Raw genomic sequence first — 26,103 nt, 5'->3', positions numbered from 1 at the left:
GTGGATGACTTTCAAATTTTGCCTCCAAGTTCATGTTCACCTGATTTCTGAAAAAAAGTGTCCACTTATACCCCCTTTTTTACCACCATCTTTGTGCACTTACCCAGTTTCCAAAACCTAGTTATTCTATCTTCACTTGCCATTGTCACTCTTCTCAACCACTTTGAATTTGGTTTAGATTCAAAAGATGGAAAATATATAACCTCCATATTCAAAATTTCCAATGCAAATCAGTGCTCTAATATCATTGGATCCATAAACCTCTAGGTTGATAACCATAGATTTGCATAACCAAAGGATTTTTGAGGTTAGCTTACTAAGCAATACTTTCAAAAACTTACCTTATTGAATTTAATTAACTTGTAGTGGTATTAGTTACACTTAATTAATGAAATAATGAAACAAATAGCAAGGCACACAATAAGCATATTACACATGACAAATCATTTGGAGAAAATCCAAATGGTTGAAAAACTCTGAAAGGCTATGCATTTTAGTATCCCTTTCACTATATCAATTCCAATGTATGAAGTTTGCCAAATCAATTGCCTTATTGAGACTTTGACCTATATTTACAATCATCTCTATTCTCAACTCAACTCTTGGCAATTTGAAAGACCCTAAACACTCTTCCTCTTTGCCTTAGGAATCTATGAAATGTATTTTTTAAACCAACTATGCATTTGACTTATCTTCTTTTATTTCCCTTAGTTTACCTTACCAAGGAAGATTGATGGTAATCTTAGGAACAACCCTGACCACCTCTTTCAATTGCCCTCTTTTGGAAGGATTGATGATTGCCTTGAAATGTAATGACCATCCAATTCCCATTTATCTTGTATGAGTAAATGAAGTGACGATAAATCATTTCATAATGGACTCATTAATGTGGATTCAATGGAGATTACCATGAAGAAGTTAAATCTCAATTGTTGCAACTTAGGGATAATATTTGCCATGCTAGACTTCCATATTTGGTGTCATTTAATGATAAAGGAGAGACACAACAAATCATCAAGCCTCTCATATATGAAAAATTGCCTTTGTTCTTTCTTTTGTATGTAATGAGCTTCTTGACACTACAACTCATTCATAATTATTCTATAGCCATGAAGATATGCATGGTTTAACTCCAAATGTACCATTTGAGAATTTCAAACCACCATCAAGTTGCCTAAAGCATTGATGCACAAATTTTCATTGTTCTTTTGTTACAACAATTGTAGCATTGCTAAAACCAAAATGGATCTTCCTTATTAATGTTTCTAGCAAAAGAACTCCTAATTAACCAGCACAAAATTAGAATTTCTCTCCTTATTGATCTCACACTATTTGGAAGTCATATGAACATTTGCAATATGCAACATAATACTCGCAACAACTCGTATGATACATGTAGCAACTAACTAGACTCTTCTAAAAACATGGTAACCACTTGAAGCATTTCTATAGGTGATCTACAACTTGCTACCAATTTCCTTGCAGGATTCTACAAAGGCACCTAATTGGGAAATAACCAAGATTCAAACTTCTAAAACAAGGTTTTGGATCAAGAAAGCCTTCGAAAAAATAAACAAACTACACACTTAGAATTTTGCCATCAATATATTGGATCACACTTTATGATTGATCATCAAGATAATGAGAAAAATGATAGTAGTATTGCAATTTCGTTGCATATAACATGACATGCAAGTTAAGAAATAAATTAGCACAAACATAGACATTAAAGAGATAATAAACCATTAAAATATTGTGAAAATAAATGAAGGAGAAAAAGAGGTACAATGGTGTATTTAGTACAATTAAGGTTGAGAATTTTCTGGTATCTAAGTGCTATAAAAAATATCTATTTGTTGTGGAGTGAAATATCTATTCATTATAGCCACTCCAAGATTAGTATGTTTTTTCCACCAAAATCAAATATAAGAAAGAAAGGGCTTGTGTAGTAAATTAAATATCTTGCATGTTGTGATTTATAAGGGTCCACAAACCAATTCACTCCATGAAACAAACTGAAACTTGTAGAAAACAATGTGTTTTGTACAATTACAAAACCACATAGATAGTGGAGTTGGAAATTGTGTTTTTCTCAGACTTGGTGTGGTGGTTACATGTGTCATGATGGGTTCATTAGTGGGAAGACAACTTTTCATTGATGTATGTTGTCATTTTGTGCATTTCATACAAGATACTAAGAGTGCAAGAGATGATTTTTCATGTTATGTATTGCTTGGAATTCTTTACGTGTAGAATTTAGCATTATCCAAATGATGCATAAGCCCCATTGGAGCAAGAGAATGTGAGGGAGAATTATAAATTTTAAATAGTTGGCTATATTGGTAAGATCTTTTGGTGCAAAGAGTAGTTGAGTGAGTCTTATAGAAGATTGTTGTTTGTGCTTTATTTTAGCTCTTTGTTATTACTTCTACCTAAGGAAGAGAGGACATTGAACATTTGTCACTTCTAATTAGTTTCTTTTACAATCTCATGATAGATCTCATCATAGTTCTTTAATTATTGTATTTTTATTTCATTTACTGGTAGTATTGTTTCATTATTAGGATCTTAAAATACTAAATTTTTATTTAAAATTTTGTTATTTTAAATTAAATTCATGTAGGATGGATTGTAAATCTTTAAATTTTATATATTCTAAATTTGAGTGCTTGTATGTCAAAATTTGATGTGTGTAATGTTGGTATTGGCTTTTAAGAATGCTGCAGAATCACATGGTTCATAGTTGTACTTTCAAAGATTTCATATTTGCTTGGCCTACGGGTGGCAAAAACTCGAAGTGGGGCAGCTTGTCGATCACAGGTCCATCAATAGTCGCATGGCAGATTTGGGAAGAATGAAACAAAAGAGTTTTTAGGGAGGAAGAATTGGAGGTTACAATACTCATCAATAGAATCCATGCGGAAATTGAAGAAAATGTAAATGCTAAGATATATGGATAGAACTACAGATTATACTCCAAGTGGGATATGGAAATGGAGCAGGTTTGGAATTTGAAACAGTCAAGTTACCATAGATTGAAGGACAAATCGAATGGAAGGAAGAACGTGAAATGGAATCCGCCGCCTCCTGGTTGGAAAAAGCTAAACTTTGATGGTGCTAGCCGTGGAAATCAGGGGTTGTCGGGTTTTGGGGTTGTGGTCAAAGCTGAGGAAGGTAGTTTCATAGGGGCTATATGTGGGCCTTCGGGAATTGTTTCCAACAATGTGGCGGAAATTATTGTGTTAAAGGAGGGGCTTAAATGGGTTATCGCTAACAAATAATCAAAAGTTGTTATCGAAGGGGACTCTCAAACTATAAATAATGGTGTTAACAAAAAAAGATTTACCAATTGGAGGCTTAACGCATGGATCCTGAGAATAGACCACCTTATTCAAAAGTTAGAAGACTATCAGGTAAAACACATATATCGTGAAGGAAATCGTACAGAGGACTTTCTTGCTAACCAGAGCATAATTGAATCTCATACTAAGGCCATATTGGTGGCAGATTCGGTGTACAAGGATTTGAGTTATTTTCTGGAAGTTGACAGAGATAAGATCCCAAGGATGGGGATCAGGTAATCCCAACCGCAGATAGGGACCATTGGGATAAGAGAAGTACTCTCTTATTAGCTTCGTTGTTTGAGGGTAGGGCAGGTGTATATACGGATTCAGTTTGAAGGATTTTTCTCTGGTTATCGGGATTCTGGTGGTTGCAGAGATGACGAAAGACTATAATGACACATTGAAACCCGATTTCAATTGAATCTAATGGACATGGTGGGTCTATATAATGCAAGGGGAGTCAATGTTTTTTTGCTCATTGTGGAGGAAGATGGTGCATCGGTTCGGGCTTAACTGTTTCTACAGAGAGGAGACACTGGAGGAATAGTGTGACCGATTGTTCGACATTGACACAGATGGTCTTGAAGCGATCTGCGGAATAGTGGAGGGTGCACTTAGTGAGGATAGGCACTGGTGCAATGGGAAAATCTATGAAATCATTCTGTGTCTACTTGTTGATGTATTACCATCCAAGGAGGCATGTATTGAAAAAATCGTTGGATTTGTCAGGGAGGTAGATGCAGATGTCATGGGAGGTGTGGTCATGGAGGTGGAAGAGGAATGGGCCAGCATTCTGGGTCCCTTTTTTAACACTGTAGTTTTTTGTCGGATGTTGAATGCTCGGATTCGGAGGATGAGGAACAGGTTGCAGTAGTGGCCCTCAAAGACAAGAAGGAGGAATTCATGAATAACACCTAGGAAGTGTTTCGAGTGGGTGTCAAGAATGATGACATGAACCCCTTCAGGCGGATGATGCGGTCAGAGGAGGGTTGGGTATTGGAGGGAAGTATTGATCGGGTGGTGATCATCAGGTCTTGGGTTGCTACCATCTTGAGGCTTTTATAGTTTGGCCTGCGCAGTGTCTTGTTGTAATAGTTTATGATTTAGCTTTTTTTGTATGTAGGGAGTTTTTCTGTTAGTAGGACTATGATTGTAATATCTTTTCATATATAATATAGGGAGCTATCCCCATTAAATATAACACTTGATATAAAATAAAAAATAAAAAATTGATGTGCGTAAATAAATCTAATAATTTTCTAAGGCCAAAACATAAGTTATGTATGTACTACATGTATAGATAGCTTACTATGAAAAATATTCAAATTTATGGATACATTATTGGTAAAGGTTGTTTGTATACATGTTTAGTGTCAAGTTTGATTATCTTTATTTGTAATCATAACTAACGATATTATTTTTTCTTTAGGGTATAAGGAGAGGAGGGGATTCCCTCAATTGTATAGTGGTAAGAGGTCAAGTGCAATGTGTAATTCATTATAAAAAAATATCTAAGAGGCTCGAAGCTCTAGAAACTATTTTAATTTATTTCATTAGAACATTTAGTTCAAACAAGGTTGTGAAAACACACTCTTGTATCTTAGTGTAAATTGGTTTTGAATGTTTTTTATTAAATAGCAGTGTTAACTAGGGCACCAACCCTTTGCATAGCCAGAGACTATCCAAAAAACAATTAACCACAACCAACAAAGATAATCCCCAAGTATCAAAAACAAGGGAGCAAGTCCTGAACAAACAATAACCCAGGCCCAACTCAAGGAGGGGAAGCACCCAAGCCTTGACAAGGAGGGGTTTTGGGGGGCGGGGAGGACTTCCCCTTCTACTTGTGACAAACAACCACCCAGGTGATACTGGCATTAGGATCATCACGAGAATGGTCAAATGATAAGGATTCATCACAAATATCATCAATAGTTCCAACAAAGTGTTGTTGCAGGACAATGACTGGCTGATGTAGAACAACATGGTGTTGAAGAGGGACAACAACAAGTTTCTATCAAGGAGCAATCAAAGGCGTAGATCTAGTAGGTGAATGGTGGAGCTACAGGTTACAAGTGATAGAAGTTGAATCCATAAGAGCAGGAGTAGCCATAACCGTGGAATCAACATTAGTATAAGCATTAGTAAGAGGCACCTCAACATCTTGAGAGGAGCCATCTGAATCAGAATCAACAACATGGATGGTCAAGTGATCAATAGTAGCATCCTTCCACCAGGTAGTAGCACCTTTGTGGCTTGAAATAGAGCAGTCTGAAGTAAGGTGACCCATAGAGAAGCATTTCCAATAGCGGAAGGGGAGGCCCTCAAAGTCCAGTGGTTGAGTCCAAGGTTGATCCCTGACCAGAAGAACCACATCTCTCGGAAGAGGTGAGGAGATGTCAATATCAACTAGGATGCAAGAAAAGGTAGTGTGGTCCATTGAAGACGTAGCATCGTCGACGTTTAAGAAACAACCAACAGAGTTACCAATAGCCTCATAACAAAAATGCTCCAAAAAATGAAGAGGGTGATTTGGAAGGCGAACCCAAACTGGATGCACATTAAGTGGTTCAGTGAGAGGGTTGAAAGAAGTTGTCCAAGGCTTAATAGAGAGGGAGTGCACTCCCCAAGCCCACAACTTTCCCAAGACCAAATCTCAATCAGTTGAAGATGTAAAAGAAGCAATAAAAAAACCTTTGGCACAAGGAAAAAGCTCAATGTTATGAGCCACCAAAGGCCTCCAAGAGTCACTCACCCAACAATGAAGGTCTGATAGAGAAGGCCAAAGCCCAGAGAATCTTCACACTAAAGCACAATGTTGGTAGAACCCAATGTTGTCCACCACATCCTATCCACAAACCACCACAGGGGCGGATTTGGTATAGGGAAGAGGATGAACCCCCTTGTAGGGTTGGGCATCATATCTAGAAACATGAACAAAGATATGCTTGCCAACAAAGGAAGGTTTGGGTGGGACCTTATCACCCACAACATCAGTAGTGGTTGGCATAGAATCATTACTAGCATCAGTTGGAGGAGAATCTAAGGTGGGGGGCACAAACCAACCACCTCACAGGCAGCCATGATATTCACCGCTGAGGGAAAATCCCCATGGGGAACAACATCAACACCCTCCACCTGGGGAGCAACACACTCAGACCAAGCAACAAAAAGGGGAGGGAAGGCAGTGATCGAGGGCGCAGAGGAGCCAAGAAGGGAGACCACTCCATGGTCCACGAGAGGACAAGCAAGAAGGTTTTGAATGTTTGTAGAAGTTATTTTAAAACTTATTATCTTGGAAATCATTTTTCAATTTAAGTATTAAAAAAACGGTGATCCTTGTTGGTTTTGATTTGCTCCCTTACACCATGACTTTGGTTCAAAGACCATTAAAAAAATGTTTATTGTATTAACTGTGTGTAGTCAAGGATCACAATATCATCGTACTTAAAATATATTTTTTATAATTTTTTTGTTATTTCAAAAGAAAATTAACATTGTCGATGGCATTTTGATTACATTCTTCAATGCTTGTTTGATTGTTAAACTTTAATATGGTTTGCACTAGTTTAAGAGATGTGTTTGTTTCCATTATTTTTTAATGTTTAAAGTAAAATTTTAAATAAAAATACTATTTTGCACATCATACATGTACAAACATACACAAGATGTGCTTGGGTGCTTAATGTGTCTACAACATATTTTGTGTATACATGTTAGATATTTATGTATATGGATCTAGATCTACATATATACAAACACAACTATTTGCATTTGCATGGAGAAATATTATTTGTTCATATTAACTAAAGAGTTGATACTAGTGAGTTGTTTTCAATATTATATACTTTTGAAAGACAAACTTGAAATGCATGCGTCTTTATTCTTTGAGTTATAATGATTAGTTGGTATGCTTGATGTTAACTTAGTATGTTTAAAAGCTCGCATGTTATTAGAAAGATTTGCAATATCATTTCTTAATTGAACTGTAAACATTCTCTACACAAATTTGGTTTGTACGCTACTCTTTTATATGAAATTTCATAAGATACTAAATAAGAAATTGACTATCAAATGATCTTAATTTCCTTGACTCCAATCTAGACATGACACAATGAATTTTCCTATTCAAATGTTTGTAATAAATAATCACAAGATAAACCAATTTTTTAAAACTTTGAAATTAAACTAGAGTGTATTTCAATTTAAACTTTCAAAAGAATTATCTATGCATACATTGAAAAAAAATTACTAAGTTCATCTCTTTGATTAAAACATATATGCAGATGAACTGGTCAAGTAATACAAATATATTTGCATGGTTTAACTCACATGAATAATAATTACAAGAAAGTAGTGGCTTATTAAATATTTGTTGTATCTAAACCTTTAAAGTGTCCAAGTGGTTGAGCTTAGTTGGTTAAAGCATTGAGTTCTCAATGTGGAGACCCAAGTTCAACTCCCATGAGGGACACCTTTGTGTAGAATTCTAAGTTGTGACTCTTGGTCTTCCATTGGTTGTTTAAAGTGGATTTCTAAGTTGTGACCCTTGGTCTTCTAATTTTTGTTTCTAGTTTGGTGCTTGAATGAGAAAAAAATGAACTTTGTGATTCTATGATACTTAATACAAAAAAAAAACCTTTAAAGTAACTTTAGAGTATAATTGTATTTTCTCTTCCATCTTTCTCAATTTGAAAGCAAGATTAACTTGTGGTTATGAAGTAAAGTGGTATATGCCACAGAAGTTATTCCTTTAGGATGAACAATATGTTGAATTAAATAATATGTGTAACACATTTATATTTAGATTCCACTAATAATTTGTGTTTGTTCAAAATAGATACTTGTTGATATTTGTAATGACTTGAATGCTCACTTCTCTATGTTTCTAAATGGAATCATCTCAATATAAAGATGATTAATTTGATTGGTATTACCTACATAAACTTCATATTTTACACTTTATTTTATAGTAATGACAATTTTACAATTTTGAATAAAAAATTGGCACTTTATTTTTGTCATAATGTCATGAGAATGATTTTATTGCTATAAACAAAAAATCATTAAAAATAAATATTTTAATAATATATGTTGATTGTAAACTTGAAGTCCGCTTCTATATATATTTAAAAAATATATCAATAATAATTTAAACCTCAATCCTTGAAAAAGAGTGTGAGAATTTTTTTAAAAAAATACAACAATTAACTATAGGGAGACATGCCTATGCTTTCCAGAGCCTCATGCTTAAATTTATGAAGGTCTCAATTTCAAACTTTGTGAAACATTCTTTTTAATAGACCCTTGCTTGAAAATCAACAAAGTGTCTTTTCTTTATTATATATTTGAAATATTATATATTAGCACTTTCAAACCTCCAATTTCTCTAATGCCTTCTTGGTGGTTGTGCCTATGTCTTCTCCTTGAACAACATGAATATGTGCAATTTATTTTAAAAAATAATTCTCTCTTTGTACTTAGTGCTTAGGGGCATTTTTTTAGGGCATGGAATTTTCAAGGATGCTTCAAACCCTTTATGATATGATCATAAGAGGAGGAACATTCACCAGAGTTTTCCTTACACGTTCTTTCAACCTTTTTGACAAGTACATTTTCCTCTGGACTTGAATGAATTAATTGAGACTAGATATCTCATTTTATGCTCTTCTTTTTGTTGGGTGTGGTGTTGGGGTGTGGGGTGCGGGAGTAATCTTTGTCATAGTTGATTAGTAGATTAGAATTATGGAAAACCTTAAGATCGTGTGATGAATTTTAATTATGTTTATTATATCAATTTTTTTAACATAGTAAAGAAATGCATGAAATAATATTCAAGTCACAAATACACATGATACAAAAGATTTATGTGGGAAACTCTTATGGGAAAAAATCCACCAATAAGAGGATGATAACATTTGTATTTGCATGAAATTGTATCCAATATAGTAAGTTTCTCTCATTTGGAACATGATGTGTACATAATTATACTGAGGGGAGAGGTGAATCAGTATAATACAATATTTTTACTTATTTAAAACTTAACAATCATGAATAACCAATAAAAACAAGTACACACATTCACACAAGAGAACACCAAATTTTCATGGAAACTCTTTTGGCAAAAAACCATGACAAATTGGTTGCTTGGATCTATTGTCCTAATCCAGTCTCAGAAAAATAATATAATGATCCTATAATATTTACAAGCACCAACTTGCTAGAGACACTGATTCTCAATTACAAATTCGCAAGCACCAATCTACCGGAAACACAAATCCCCACAACTGAACACCAACTCAATAAGAAACACCAATATCTTTGACACGAGACACCAACTTCTTTGGCACAAATTCACCTTCAAATGAATGACAAAAATCTCCTTGTATCTCCTCTCTAATTTTGGCTATCTGTTCTTTTATGCTTCACATTAGCGATGCCCTGATCCAATTTAATTCCACTTTGTAATGTACCTACATTGCTTTATGTTGCTATGGATTAGCATTTTTCTCACATAGACGATCACATTATTTCTTACCATCACACAATTTCTTGAACCAATGGACATTATATATCAGTCCATACATGTGAAATATCACACAAAGAAATCATCCTTAGAAGGATTAAATTCACCATTGTAGTGTTGAGTATATAGGCCATGAGATCACCTAAAAATTCCATCCAGAAAACCCTTGAGTCAACCAATGTGTTTGAATTACCAAACCCTATGAAACCATTACCACATTTGAATATTGAGTCTTGTTGAGCTTGATTTTTGCAAGCAAAATAAACGGTGATCAGAGCATTGGCTAGATTTTAATATATTGGATTGAGAGACACTACTTTTATATAAAACAATGGTCATCCAACTAATTTTCATATGTAAAATTTTAGGATTAGTATGTTACACATAAATTTGTTGAAAACAGATCAAACAAAAGTTTAATAAGATTATTTCAATAAGGTATGATAATTTTGGCAATCACATGTAGAGGACTATTTAGATTTGGTTATAAACTACAATTGAATTTTTGACATAAGGAAATCACTTTGTATTGGAAACTATAATTAGACAACTTAGGCTTTATTTATAAATAAAGTGGAGTTTGAGTTGTGTCGAATGATGAATCATTTGTAACAATTTGTAAAAGAGAAAATAACAAAAATTATTAAAGTGGACCATAATCATGTTTACTATATTTTTCTAAATTTTGAAAAAAGAATAAAAAATAGGAGTTAGATGAGTTAAAATAAACAAGCAAAAAGCAATACAAGAAAGTAGTTGGAATTAATACATGTTTGAAATATTAATGTAGGGCACAAGATCTGAAGCATGTCTCACATATTATAGCAATGTATAGAAAATAGCTTCAAACCACTAACTAGACTTTTAGCAACATAAAGACATGTTCAAGAGTTTCCTATAATTGGCATATATGTCATTCTTAAACACAATGTTTTATAATTGGTCAAATTAGATGTATCATAGATGTAGTACATATACACATGAATAAATATATCACTATGTATTATATGAGCTATTATTTCATTATTAGGATTGGGAATAAACCATCTTTTGTCAATACATCTAGATATTATGTATTAAAATTTAGAATATTAAAATTTAGAATATACATATGTACATACATAAACAAACATATAATTTTTATTTTTTTTATTGTAATAAGCAAATAAAAGTACAAATTTTAATAAACAAACATACAATTATTTGGAAAAAATAGAAAGAAATAAGAATGAATCTTGAAATATAATAAGATTTGAGATTTTTATAGGAGAAATCTTGACAAGAATCTATCATCATAGTAGGGGAAAATTAATTTTTAAAAGTATTTAATCAACATATTACAAGGTAGAAGCAATTTAAAAAGAAAAGTAAAGGTATGTAATAAACTTCCTAAACTAATCTATGACAAGCGGTATGCACAAAAAATGAACTAATCATACAATATAAAGAAAATAAACATGAAAATAATATTCTATAATATAATGATTTATGTGCGAAAAAACATTTTGGGAGGAAATCCTTATAATCAAAAGCAACTCAAATTTTTTAAATACATTTATAGAGTTGAAGCCTTTCCAAGAGTACCACCAACAAGAGATCTGGAGTAATTCTAGCAGCATAATAGGACCTACAAAACTCACTAAATAACTCATACGATACCAAATCCTCAATCACCAATGAATGGAAAATTTTGAAATCACAAACCATCATTCATACACTAAGACCATGGGTCAAAATAATGACCAATAATGGCACTATAATTGGCCCAAATTCTAACGCCAAAGTGTGTCATGTTCTCTATTTGAGACTTTCCTATTTTTAGTGACCAATGTCTTTTGAGAAGCTCATTGAAGAATTTTACTTGAAATCTCTAGGGATATAAATTAGACTTGAAGAAAAATGATGTTAAGTGACAAACCAAATTATGAGATACAACTATCTCTCCTTCACTTCAATACTCACAACACTGAAGAGGGCGATCCTACAAAATATAAATTATAGTGAAACAAGCTAAATCAATTTTTATTTGTCACCAATTCACTGTGTTGGCCATTATCATTATAAGGAAATCTTGGAAATTGTATTTAACATAGGGTGTTCATGAAGTATGAATAGATATATATTCAAGAGAAAAAATAACAATCATAATCCCTATACTCTTAACTTTATCTTGAATAAACAAACAAAATGATTTACTCATCAAATAGATTTATTATCAAAAAAATTGAAATATGTTAATAAAAATTTGTAGATTGATGTCAATCCTATTGCAACAATCATGAATAAGTATATGCATAGAATTCACCTAGACATATAATAAGTGTTATCTTTCAAGTCTTAAATTATTTATTTTCATTCTTCTATTGCCATTTCATTCATACTGAGTAATTCCTCTGAATGCATTAAATATATCATGCATTAGGTTAAAATAGTAAGAACATATTAAAAAATATAGACTAGTAAACATCAATAATAAACACAACAAATGTATGCTCAAAAATTACAAATTCTATGAAATAGATAATATAAAAAAATAGAGATAACTTAACACAAAATAACTCTATTAACCAATCAATTGAAGAATACATGTGTATCTCCTACATATTATTTGATTTTAAAAAAATTGACCCATTTAAATTTTCCTATAAAATTTTTATCTACCAAATGATAAGACACGTCTCATAAGAACAATTGACTCTTTATTATGAATGAGTGTGATAGCAGAAATTGTAGTGACTGTGATTGTTGACAATTAGATGAAAGAAGGAAATGAAAGATGAAAATAAAAAGAAGAATCCAACTGAACGGTAGGGGAGTGGGCCCCAGATCCACCTAAGGAGTCAAACCTTAGTGTGTTCTCTTTAAGCTCGACCCGTTGTGGTGACTACGTAGGAAGTGGAGCAGTGACTCAAGAGGAAAGGTGGTAGTTGTCGAGAGGTGAGGCTAAAAATTAAAAGTTGAGGTAGATGTGTGTGGAGTGGTCAAGAGTATAATAGGCCAAGTAAGTATTGATATTAGCCTAAAGAATAGAATATAGGGAATGAAAAAGATCTGTGTGATAGATCTTTTGGAGAAAACTCAAACCATGTGAGAGGGTAGAGAAATTTGTAGAGAGAGGCCAAAAGAAAGGCCATGTAATGTAAATGTGGTTTTGTAAGTTTGATGTGATCAAATTAGAGGTTGTTTTTGTTGAAATTACCATATTTGTGTGAAGAGTAGAGAGTCTCTACATCTTTGTTGTGTTTTTGAGTTTTGAGTTGTATACAAGGGAATTTTTCTTGTCTTGCATCAAAAAATCAAATGTTACAACTCATTAGTCATGGCTTCACATAGTGAACGACATCACATTTTGAGCAAGATGAGCATGTAAGTCCATATGGGAATGACTTGAACACATCGGTTAATTGCTTCATCACAACTAATATTGGAGACCACTTTTCTCTTCTCAAGCTCTCATATTATCTCAATACCTGACGTGGTATTTGTCATATAGCTATGAACATCTCGACAAGCCAAGGACATGGGACATCATCTCGCACCATTATGGTTCTCATTAGGTCCCTCTATTCTCCTTAATTTTGTTTGCACTAACTTAACACTTGGCACTCATTGCAAATGTGGTAGCAAGCTAAGTGGCTTTAACCTTGGTGGAAACTCCATGGTTAAGTGCGCTTGAGTTGGAGTAAGACTAGGATGGGTGACCTCCCAGGAAGGCCAAATGCTTCACATTTGCAAGCATCACCTATATGCAACGAGTGCTAAGTGTATAATTTATTATCATGAGAAATGGTTCTTGTGAACCACTAGCTATGAAATATGGGTCAATGACTTTGACTAAAAAACTACACTATTGAATCCTGATAGAAATAACATAACTTCAAATGATACCATATCACAACAACCATGACAATGTGTCAAGATTTGTCTTGTTTTGGTCTTGTGAAAATAATCATAAATGACCACTTGGATTGATGTGGCATACAACTAGACAACTATTGTGTTTGAGATCTTATGAGGCTTGAGCAAGAAAGGAATAACAAGAGCAAGAAATAAAATGAAAATCCAAGTTTATTGATTGAAGTAATGTTACCAAGAAAGTAGAGCAACTTGAGAGCAATCACCTAAACATGAAGAGAAGACATAAGAGATTTTGAAAGGAGAAAAGAAAAGAAAGACCCCTTATGTATTATGAATGAAGGTAAAGCCTAAAGAGAGAGTGAGTGTAAGAAAGAAGCTTATTGCAATAACATCTTATAAGAATGAGAGGAGAAGCATCTCTTAATTAGAGATGAGAAGAGGAGTTACTTTGTAACTCCCAACTCTATGAATGCCACTATTCACAATATGTGTGTGCAACGTGTCAACATCCTCTTAAGGAGGACAAAACTAATATTCCTTAATAAAGGAATTAAAAGAAATGAGTCATCCTCACATATGTGTGACATGACAAAAAAAACAAATAATATGTAGGGATTCCAAAGGAATCTCCTAACATAATACAAATAAATAATTAACCTTTACCATGTAAACATTAATATTCTAACAAAGCCTACATTGACAAATGGAGAGGTGGCACATTCGTGTGTCCTCGAGACACTAACAAGGTACAAAAATTAGGATTATGTGATAGCATGCAATCACAACCCTTGTCAACACTACACATCATCCTAGTTTGGAAGTGTGCTAGGTCAACACAGCTTGTGGAAGACCTATTGAGCGCACTAAAAATAAATTTGTGACACTTTTCACTTATTCGAATGACAGGTGGAAACCATACCATGTAAGCCAAGACTTAGGCACATATAAATAATTTAAGCAATTAAGACAGATGGTAATGTGGGGCTAGTAAGCACACAAACTTAAAGGATTCAAGTTATGACTCAAGCAACTGGATATGGTCTAGATCTAGTCAATTACAAATTAGAACAAAAGTAACCAAGTGCTTAGACAGACTAAAGTTTCTAAACTTAGGAAAAACTAATAAACCCTAATGAGCAAGCTTTGACCCTAAGGCAATCCAACTATGGTATTGAAGGCTACACCATAGATATCCACCATATAAAACACGCTTCTTGATGTCATTTCCAACAATCCACATCAACCCTTGACATCAATGACAATATTTTCAATTGATTGAGACAACATCATCCTTTGACATTGATGACAATAATGATAACATTTGCCACAATCGCTATTTTTTGTCATTGATGGAAACTTTTGAAAACAATAACTTAGTCTAAGGAAATATCTCCCTATGTGCAACTCTCTTAGACTGTATATTGATTGAATTTCTCTCCCCATTTAAGATATTTGTTCCCCTTTGACACCAATGACAAAAGGATAGCAGTGTGGTTTTCGCCATCAAAACTCTTATTTTCTTTTTTTGATTTTTGTGACTAATATACTTGCCATTTGTTGTTGTCATGTTCTCACTTTGTTCACTCGTGGAAGAGTCCATTTGTTCAACTGCATTAGTATAACAGGCTAATGTATAGTCATTGGCAAAGCTAGGTATATTCAAGGGTTAATCTTGGAGAGTGCAATCAATAAGCTCGGGATGTACCAAGGAAAAAGATTTAATAGGTTCAAGGGAATTCACGGTATTGTCATCACAACCTCAGACCGATAAGTTGAGTTCTAGGAGACTACCTTGTGTAAGTGTCTTGAGACCAGGAAGAGTTAGAACATGATTATTGAAGTTTACATTAGTATTTAGGGGACCTAACCCAACAGACCTACCACTAGCACCGTCTTCTACTTTGAATTGGACTACATATCATGGTTTGATAGTAGCAGGTTCAACAGACAGAGTTTCGACATTCATGACGAAGTAGTCATAGTTTGGTGTCGAATAGGTAATGTCATAAATAGATCTTATTTCAAAGTGATCAGAGTCAGAAAATGAAGCCTCTGCCTCTTCTTCAAGTGACTTATTGAAATCATGTATAGTATCAATATATACATCTTTGATGTTGCAAGTTCCTTTGTGATTTGGTTCAATGATCCCTTGTAGTTGGCATAGTTGACATATCCTTGATGACTCTGTTAGTCTTTGTCGCCTTTCCCATTCAGCTTCCTCTGGACTAATGACCGTCCCTGCTTCTGTAGCCTCCAATTCTTCATTTGTAGTCCCATACCTGATTTTATCTATCTCATTAGAGGGAGATATAGTAGGTGAAGAATTTTATGGTGATCTTCTTTCTTTCAGCTATTGTTCATAGTCTTCTTGTCTTTTGAGTATGATTTCCTCTATTTCCTTTTGCGGTTTCAAGCATATTATCTCTTGTGCTTCGTCTATAATATCACTAGGTTCATCAGGAGTTTTTTCAGTAGATGCATCTAAGAGAGGCTCTATACCCCATTCATACTCATTCGAGTCAGTTTCTGAATCCTCTACTTGCATTCTTCATGTATATGTGACCGGAATATTTAGTGGTGCAAACAATTATTTAATGTCTTCCATCTCTTCTCACTTATCTTCTAGGATCTCTACTCCTTGTAGTGTTATTATTGATACAATTGGAACTTGATTACAAGATGCTTCTTCTCTCTTGATTGCCAATTCTTCTTTCTCTTTTTCATACTCATCTCGAGTTTGTTGAGTGTTTACTTCCTGTGATTTTGAAGGCAGTATCTTTTTCTTCCACTTAGATTGATGATGAGAAGTATGTTTTTGATTTGATGACTCCCCTAGATGGTATCCAAGTCCAACTTTATCATTTGTAGACTTAGTTTGTAGCTTAATAGGTTCAACAATTCCTTCTAGACACTTGCCCAAAGGATCGGTACCTGAATATCCCATATGTTGAATCATCTTATAGCTTGGACCATATTGTTAAGGGGAAATCTCACAGTGTTGTACTTTTCTTCTTTAAAGATCCATTTGAGAATATCCTCCTCTTCTATTTCATTTGCAAGGGAAGTAGAGGACTATACAAAAATACCGCCATAAATGACATTTGGAGTTGAAGTTTGTGGCTTCATAGCCTCAGATGGTTTTCCAGATCGTCTTGGAGGTGGAGGAAGAGACATTAGTGAAATTACAGGTTTTATCTTGTATCCATCCATGCTAGTACCTGTGATTTTCAATTTCTTTTCTAAGTCTTTCATCAAAGTTTCTGAAGTTTCAACTGCAGAGGTTGCTCTGTTATGAGGAACAAAGGTATCAGTACGCTGCTTCAATGTATTACAGGTATAGCTTGTATCAGCAGGATTACTGACTTCAACTCCATTATAAGGAAATTTCAAGCACTGATGATATGTAGATGGTACTATTTTCATTTCGTGAATCCATTGCCTGCCCAGCAAGATGTTGTAGGAAAGAGGAAGGTCAAGCACCTAAAAAATAACATCTCTTTCTACAAGTCCTATCCTGATCGATAATTGCACCAAACCTTTAAAGGTTCTCTCTTCTTTATCATAAGCTTTGATTGTTATTTTCTTTGCTGGATGAATGACATTTTCAAAAAATCCCAACTATATCAATAAATTGGAAGTACAAATATTCAACCTCGTGCTTCCATCTATCAAAACATGTTTGATTCGGTGTTTATGGATCATAGCTTCAATGTGTAATGGTTGGTTATGTGGGTGATTCAGTGAATTGTCATCTTCTCCGGAGAAGATAAGATAATGAGGCGAAGTCAGGTGACCCACCATAGATTGTAACTAATCTACATCTAAATCTTTAGGGACATTAGTAGTGAGAAAAACTTTGTCCAGGATCTCTTTATGAGCAGAAGAAATCTTAAGCATTTAAAAAATGGAGATTTGAGCAGTAGTACGTTTCAATTGTTTGACAATGTTGTAACCAGGAGAGGATGATGAAGCCAACTGCTTATATTTAGCTGTGATCATATCTGGTTCTCTGTTTGAAGAAGTCGGTAGGTTTGATGTTGTTTGATCAGGATTTAAGGAACTAGCTCCTTTGAGAGTAACCTTCTTTTGAGCGCAGGTCACAACATTTGCAGTTTGTGTTTTATTTTGTTTATCTTTGACTATGATCATATTGCAATATTTAGAGTGGGAAGATTCAATCATGTTGATCACATTGTCATTGTTGGCATAGGTGTAATTGACTTTGGTGCCTCCTTTAGATTTAGAGGATTCTCCTTGCTCATAAGCAAGCAAAGGACCTTTAAAGGCTTTATGATCAGCATTAGTCGCATGACTTCCAACAATAATTTTGCCAACATCAATAAGGTCTTGTATCTTGTGTTTGAGTTTCATGCAGTTGTTTGTTGTATGACCCTTGTTTCAATGATATTCATAGTATTCATTTTTCCTCCACCATTTGGGTTTAATTTCTTGATCTTATGGTTTAGAGTTGTCAAGCAATGTGATCGGTTTGTTTTCCAATAGAGTCTTAAGAGCGGACTCATATGATTCTTCCAAAGGAGTGAAATCACGTTTAGGCTTTGAAAGCCAAGGCTTCTCTTTAAACCACTATTTTGATTTCTTAGGAGGGTCTTCTGCCGCAGTTTGAGCTACTTTGAGGGATTGTGTGCTGCTAGCCAGATTAAATATTATGGGTTTTGATTTTGGTTTAACCGTATCCACCACTCCATCATTAGCAACATTTATGTTGTTATCTTTGTCGTATTTTCAGTATTATTTTTTTCTTTGGAACTAGAGCCTTGTTGTGTTTCTTTATAAAGTGATATATCTCCTTTCTTTATAAGCACATCTTCCATTTTGAGGGCACTATCTACCATTTTGTTGAATGAAGGGTACACTTGCATTTGGATATTGTATTTCAATTCAGGGATCAAGTTATTGACAAAGATGTCCATATTCTCAAAATTTGGGATAGGTCGTGAAGATCTAGAGAACAACTTTATCCAACGTTGAAGGAAAGTGAGAAAAGGTTATCATGTTTGTTGTTTGGTATTGCAAATCTTGATCATGGTGACTGGATGATGAATGTTATAGGAGTATTGTTGGAGAAACAATTTGACTAATTCCTCAAAAGACTTAATTCCCATAGGTAGGCTTGAAAACCATTCCATAGCTTGTCCTCCTAGACTCCTCGGGAAAAGGCGCATGAGATACGTTTGTTCGTGCATGAACTCCATACATACAAAATTCTCTGACATGGGCTTGAGGATCTGTGTTACTATCATATTTTGTCAAACTTAGGAATTTCCACTCTTGAAGGAAATGGAGGCATGTAAAGGCTTTTGTCAAATGGGAACGGGCTTATCATGTCCAAAGAATATTGCTTGGATGATTTATCCTTGTTTTTCATTTCTTTGATTTCAGTCTGTAACGCTTGCAATTGTTTGTTTACCAATGCTAGTGGCGTCTCTTCCTCTTTAGTGATAAGAGTTTCAATATTATAATCAGTTAGAAGTTTAGCGCCTTGTTTAGCTAGCTCTACGAAATGCTCTTCTTTTTCTCTAGCCATGATGATTTTTATCATTTTTCTGAAATCTTTATCATTTTGACAACTATTTATAACAACTTTTGTAGGTTCGGAAGCTTTAGACTCGCTGGATGATAAATCACTCTCATTAGCATGGGTGTTGATATTGTCATGGGTATCGTGTTTAGCAACTTCTCTTTCTTGCCTTTATCTAGTCATGGTGGGAGATAAGGGTTGATAAAAAATTGGTGTACTTGGCGACGAAGGTTTGTTAGAGACAGGGTCTTCTACAAAGAATAAATTATTCTGTAATGAAAAAGGACGATCCTTTACCTTTGGTAGCTTTCTTATTAGAACTTCTGGTTTGCATAGGCATTTATGACTGATGTGACCGAGAGCTAGATGTGATGCAGAAGTCAAGATCGAATTGAAGCTAGTTGTTCGTTTGGCGTAGTAATTAAGGAAAGTGACTAAGATTCAATCTGGTTTCAGGAACAATCTATCCTGTATAAGATATGATCTAAGTAAATTAGTTTGATTTAAGAGAAGTGACTAAGACTCGGTCTGGTTTCAGGAATGATCTATCTTGTATAAGACGTGATCTAAGTAAATTAATTTTGATAAGTAGTTGATTGAACTAGCTGAAAGATGATCGACAAAATCATGCAACACAACAATAGAGGTACACTACCAAGATTGTTTATTGTAATGTTCCCCAATAATTTAATACATTCCTAGTCTAAGTGAGACTAGAATAATTAATTATTTTATATTAGAGTTATATCAACTAATATAAAATAATTAATAAATTATTAAATATTCATTTTAATTATTTTATATTAGTATTTTCACCAACTAATATAAATTAATTAATAGTTAATTAAAACTTTATAATAAATTTTCGGTGAAGAAGTTATCTTTTCAGTTCCTACTGGATTCATACCCGTATCTTGTTCTATTTGAAGGAGAATGGGAAAGGAGTCGAGCATGTCTTTGGAAATTTGAAAGTGAGTTATCTGTAATCTTCTTTTCGTTAACAGATACATTTAAATTGTATTCCTTTCGACAGTTCGAATGTCCTATTGGAATTATTTAGTTCGCATTGTTTGAATTGCAGAGACGTTGGAAAATATTCCAAACAGAGATAAACAAAGGACAATCCAAGTTGAATGATAAAATTGTTTGTTGGCACAACTGATTAATGTTCCACACGAAAATGAAAACCCACGCTGGAATGAATGAACAGAAGGAACTTTAGCAACGAAGTCACAACAACATCTGTTGAGGACCAAAAGCAAAATTAGCAATGGATCTGGCACGAAAAGTATAGAGCGGAGTTCATATCCATATATCGGTGGCGTCAATTTTATTCGAAATAGGAGCGGTAATATTGTTAGTTCACGAAAATACACCATAGAAGCATGTATGATTTCATTCAGCGGAAGTTCTGGAACATATCAAAATATTCTATTGCCCTCACAATATTACATTTCGTTTGAGACCGGATTGGCTTGTAACGTGAATTTGTTCACATGCTCCATCGTATGAAGGGTGAGATCAAACGGACAATTCAAGTTCTGTGCGATTACATTGCCACAGGAAACCGAACTCCATTGTGCTCAATCTCAGGTGCATATTTTATTGTTCCAAGTATTACATGACGTGTTTCCACAGGAATGTTACTGGGAATGTGAATTAACAGAAATAAAAAAATATTGTTGGTCCGCAACAAATAATATTACAACTATTCTGGTTTGCGGTGAACTGTTTTATGAATGAATCATGAAATTCTTTAGTTTAGAATACAACAATAATGTGTAATAATTCCATTCTGGAATGTACTAATGGAAGATTAAATTTTTCTATTGCCCATTCTGTAACTATGTTGGAATCATTTCATTTGAATCAGAGAAATATTGCAAGCAGTCAAATACATTTGTTTAGGATTTTTACATTTATGCTTAGAATTATGATGACTGGATATACACTCACTGTAGACTGACTAGGCAAGTATAACAATTCTGGAAAAGTGTGCAAACAGACAAGTTTCTGGACTGACAAAATCATAAATTCGTACGACAGAGTATTTAGACCCAAACAATAATTTAGCAGGTCCCAGATGACACAGGAATTTCTCGTACGCGTTGTTGCATATACTCGCACGACAGTTTGATGCTCTCCAGACGATAATCTGACGAGGTTTATGATTACTCATACGACAGTTTACCTAAGGCCATACGACAATTCTGAAGACCAGGACGACAATTCTAACAGGACCGAATGACAAACTGACAGGATGAATTCAGACTCATATGACAACAGGTCTATAACCAGACGATAAAAGAGAAGACTCGTACAAAAGTATATGTATAGACAGACGATAATTCAGTAGACTCGTACGATGGAGTACTGGACAGAGACTAGTTTTGACCACTAAGTTTTTTTACGTTGTTGATTGTTTTCTCCAGTTTTAGTATTCTAGATTCGGTTTCAAAGATGAAAACATAGTAAACAAGCAAGATGTATAATGACTTCAAGCACAACATGCTAACCCTACGGAAGTTGGTTTAGAGAAGAAAACCTTTGCTTGCAGACTCAGGTACACACCCAATAGCTAATCAGAATATGGTCGTTTAGTCTCACGCAATGGATTCTCAATGTTGTATTAGCGGACTCCAAATGATAATGGGGGCACGAAATGGAAAGTATCTTGGGAGAGTCACTATCTCTCTTGCACAAAGATTATCCCTCTTTTGGAGGTGAATCAAGTAGCCTTTATCTCATAGTTTTTAGTCAGGAATTCCATTCAAAATTACCCCTTGAAGTCACGCAAGCATGATTGAGGCCTATAGCCCGACAAGGTACCGAAACAAGTTGTAGTCACGTAAACGTGATTGAGACCGCGAGGCCCTACAAAATGTCCGATATTAGAGATCTCAAAGAGAAAAATCAAATAATCCCATCCTCTGAGACTTTAATCACCAGAGGCCTATTTATTATAGTGAGTTGGAATACTTAGGTCCAGCTGTACTCACTTAGGTCATTCTCACAGGGTGATTACTTTTTTCCACTATGATAGGCTCGTTAAAGGTACACAAATCTCAAACTTAGAAAAAGCTTCGAAGGTCTAGATTTTTTATTATCTGTGCAGACAAGAGCATACTCTCTTACCTCTTAGATTTTTCTTAAAACACAAAAGACAAATTTGTTCATTAACCAGATAGCAATTTAAGTGCCTAAAAAATGAATTTAAAGAATACACCAAGTACCATTAGTACCATAAAAATTCAATAAAAAAACCCTAAAATCGCAATCTGTTTTAATACCAAAAACCAAAAAATCGTACAATAATTCTCACCCAGCCGTGCGATAATTCACAATAAACCATACGAGACCTGTAGATTGTCCTTCGGACATCTATGAAAACTCATACGAGTTTTTGCAGTAATTGTACGGAAAAAACAAAAATAAATAAAAAATGCGCTGATCTGTAAGGCTGAAAGATGAAGTCTTCTACCCCACGGTGGGTGCCAAAAATGTGTGTGTGAAAAGTGGATAAAGTCTGCAAGTTGTAAGACACAAACACTTCAATAAATTATTGCATGCATGGTTAGACATATATAATCATGAATATAAAAACCATAACAAATCGACCTATTGCCTTCTAAAAGATGCGAGTATAGACTTGCTCTCAAATTTGTCTAAGCAATACCAGTGACTAGACTACACCAAGACGAAGGATTTAATCTATATGAGCACAAGATTAAGCTAAATGGATGCAATATTAAGCTAGATGGATGAAAAGTAAGCTAGATGGATGAATAGTAAGCTAGATGAATTCAAGCAATCATGATTAAACTAAATATGCAAAAAGCTAAACTAAGATGCAATAATCTCAAAGTGCAATATTTTCAATGACTCTAGAGCAAACACTGCATAATAACAATAAATCTCCAGGGTGTCTTAATGAGAGATGGAGGCTGAATTTATAGAGACTCAAAAGAGAGACCAATGGTCAAGATCGATTAACAATGAGCAGTTGAGATTCCTCAAGAAAAAGCATAATTCAAGATAATTGAAATAATTGAGAGATCATATTAAGTTAATCTTGAAATATATTCCAAGTATAGCTTGATTGATTGCATTCAGATTATAAGTCTGAGTTTGCATTGGAGATAAAATTAGTTGATTCCATGCACTTTGAGATAAAAATAGTCAATTCCATGCACATTTCTTTAATTCACTCACGATTTTTTATTTAGAAAAAGTCTTTTCAATGCAATTGAACTTCTTTCCTCAAGAAAAACTTTGAGTTTTAATTTTAGAGAAAATGATTAATTCAATTTAGTTGCTTTTCTGAAATTTCTCAAGTTATCTCAATTTTTAAAAAAATAAAAAAAATCTTAAGTTTGATTTCTTCTCTCAATTTAATTATTTTCTTTTGTTTTCAATTTAACTCTTTCTTTTGCAGATTAATTCTTTTTTTGTGATTAATCTCTTTTTGTAAATTAATTCCTCTTTTTGTTTAAATTAATTCATTTTTTTGTGATTTAAATAACAAATTTATTTATTAATTAAATATGCTAGGATATCTAACTAAATAAATATGATAATTGATTAAAATGATTTACTTGGAATGATTAATTAATTAAATACATATTTAATTAATATAGAGTGATTTATTTGCCATGTAACATTAATGATTGAAGAATTAATTAATTAGGTGCTCAAGTTTGATTTAATTGACTTTGGTTAGGACCTTGGTGATGTTGTCGAGATTAGGGACCCATGATTTATGTGACCATTTTTAGGGTATTAGAAGTTCCCTTTACTGTCTTAATTAAAATAGTTTACCATTTAATGGCCATTACAACTAACAAACACTCAAACATTTAGTGACTGGGTATGGTTTAATTAACATTCAGAAATTATCAATGGCTTAGTTTTCAGGGTACAACTATGTCATATTTCCTTGGGACCGAAGGTTTAAATTGTTATTTCATTATTCCATGAAGTGGTATATTGAAGGCAGTGAAGCTATTGTGCTTGGCTATCATTGTATTCTTTTTAAATAATATTGCTATATTTTCTTAATGAAACAACAAGAATGTAATTCATAGTATTTTGTTCCTTTAAAGATTTCCAAAATAATATTCCTTTTATCAGCTGAATAATGGAGAAATTAAATCATATTTCATGCTTTTCTAGATAACTTAACTTACTTTTTGAGAATCTCAATTTTTGAAGGTAAAACTATGTATTACATTCTTTTCATATTAGCTAAGCTTTTCTCTTTAATTTCCATGCTCCAGTTCAATATTGAGTGCATGACCTGGTCTTAGCAGCAAAAGATATGAGTTGAAGTGTCTCTCTTTGTAGAAAATTTTCAAACCTCAATGCCTTTACCAGTTTTCACAAGTGCTCTTTACAGTAGCGCTACTTTCCCAAGTGTTTGCAGCTCACGTTGCAACAACCGCCAACTATATGCAATGTATGCTTCGCAGTAAGAAAGTTCAAGCTTTTTTTCTTTTTTTCTCCAAAATGATACCATCCAAAAACATGTAAGTGGTAATCAAGCTCTGCCAAAAAAAAAGAACTCCCTATATTCTCTGCAAGGAAATGGTTATGCTCATTTCAAATTAATTTCGCTCATCTCGATTTCATGCCATAATTCACGCCCAGCCACTAGGGTGGTTCAAGTATTTAAACTTAGGAGCGAATATTACCAATGTTTATGTGGGTTTTAGTTTAAACCCTACTCATTGAATATGAATGTCATGCGGTGCTAATATAAGCCTTATTCTCATGTATTTAAACATAATAACCGCCAACAATGGATTTGTACAAGACCATATTGAATTAATAAAGTAAGATTTAAAATTAATCTTTACTTGTAAGAGTACTAATATACATACATACATACACACATACATTTGCGCACACACACATATATATATATATATATATATATATACACGCATGTATATGTATATATATATATATATATATATATATATATATATATATATATATATATATGCATATGTATATGTATTATACATATACACACATATATGTATATATATAAAACAACTTGACTAAACTCATGGTTAGGGTTATAGATGGCATGAGTTCTCTTTCATTATCTCCCGACTTGATGATACTTCCCCTCCCTTCTCGGAGGACGGCGATCTCATGCACACACTTGGCCAATTCAAGTAGTTAGATTTCTCTATCATCGCATTATTTAATAACAAAAGTAAAACATCTCATATTTCATCATGTTTAATATCAAATCATCAACATATAAGTTGTGTTTCATCATTCCATCATACTGAGCACAAATAACATTGCATAAAAATAACATAAAAACATCTAGGACACAAGTGGCATCACATTAAATCTCATAAAAACATATAGGGCACAAGTGGGATGTAACATATCCTTCCCCTTGTGAATCATCATCCTCATGATTTAAAGTATCATTTAAAACAAACATGAAATTTAACATTGTTCAATCAACAATTTAAGGAAAAAATTCAACTATTGAAAATGTTAAACAAATGAGGGAATCTTTGATGGATCTCATTAAAATCTTCCCAAGTGGCACTGTCCTCAGAGTACTCATCCTACTGGACCTTGCACTAAGTGACCTCTCTATTACGTAAGCGATGCTTACGTACCTCGAGCACCCTGACTGGCTCAATCATGACCACCCTTGGGTCTTGTACCTACAAGGAGTTCCAATTAATCATGTGTGCAAAATAAGATATATACTTTTTTAAATAAGAAACTTGAAATACATCATGCAACCAAGCGAGAGTTGGTGGTAGAGCAATTTTATAAGCGACTAGGTTGATGATCTCAAG

This window comes from Cryptomeria japonica, chromosome 8, assembly GCF_030272615.1.
Source record: "Cryptomeria japonica chromosome 8, Sugi_1.0, whole genome shotgun sequence".
Lineage (NCBI taxonomy): Eukaryota > Viridiplantae > Streptophyta > Pinopsida > Cupressales > Cupressaceae > Cryptomeria > Cryptomeria japonica.
The sequence above is the reverse complement of the archived record's forward strand: the minus strand, read 5'-3'. Positions refer to the sequence as shown.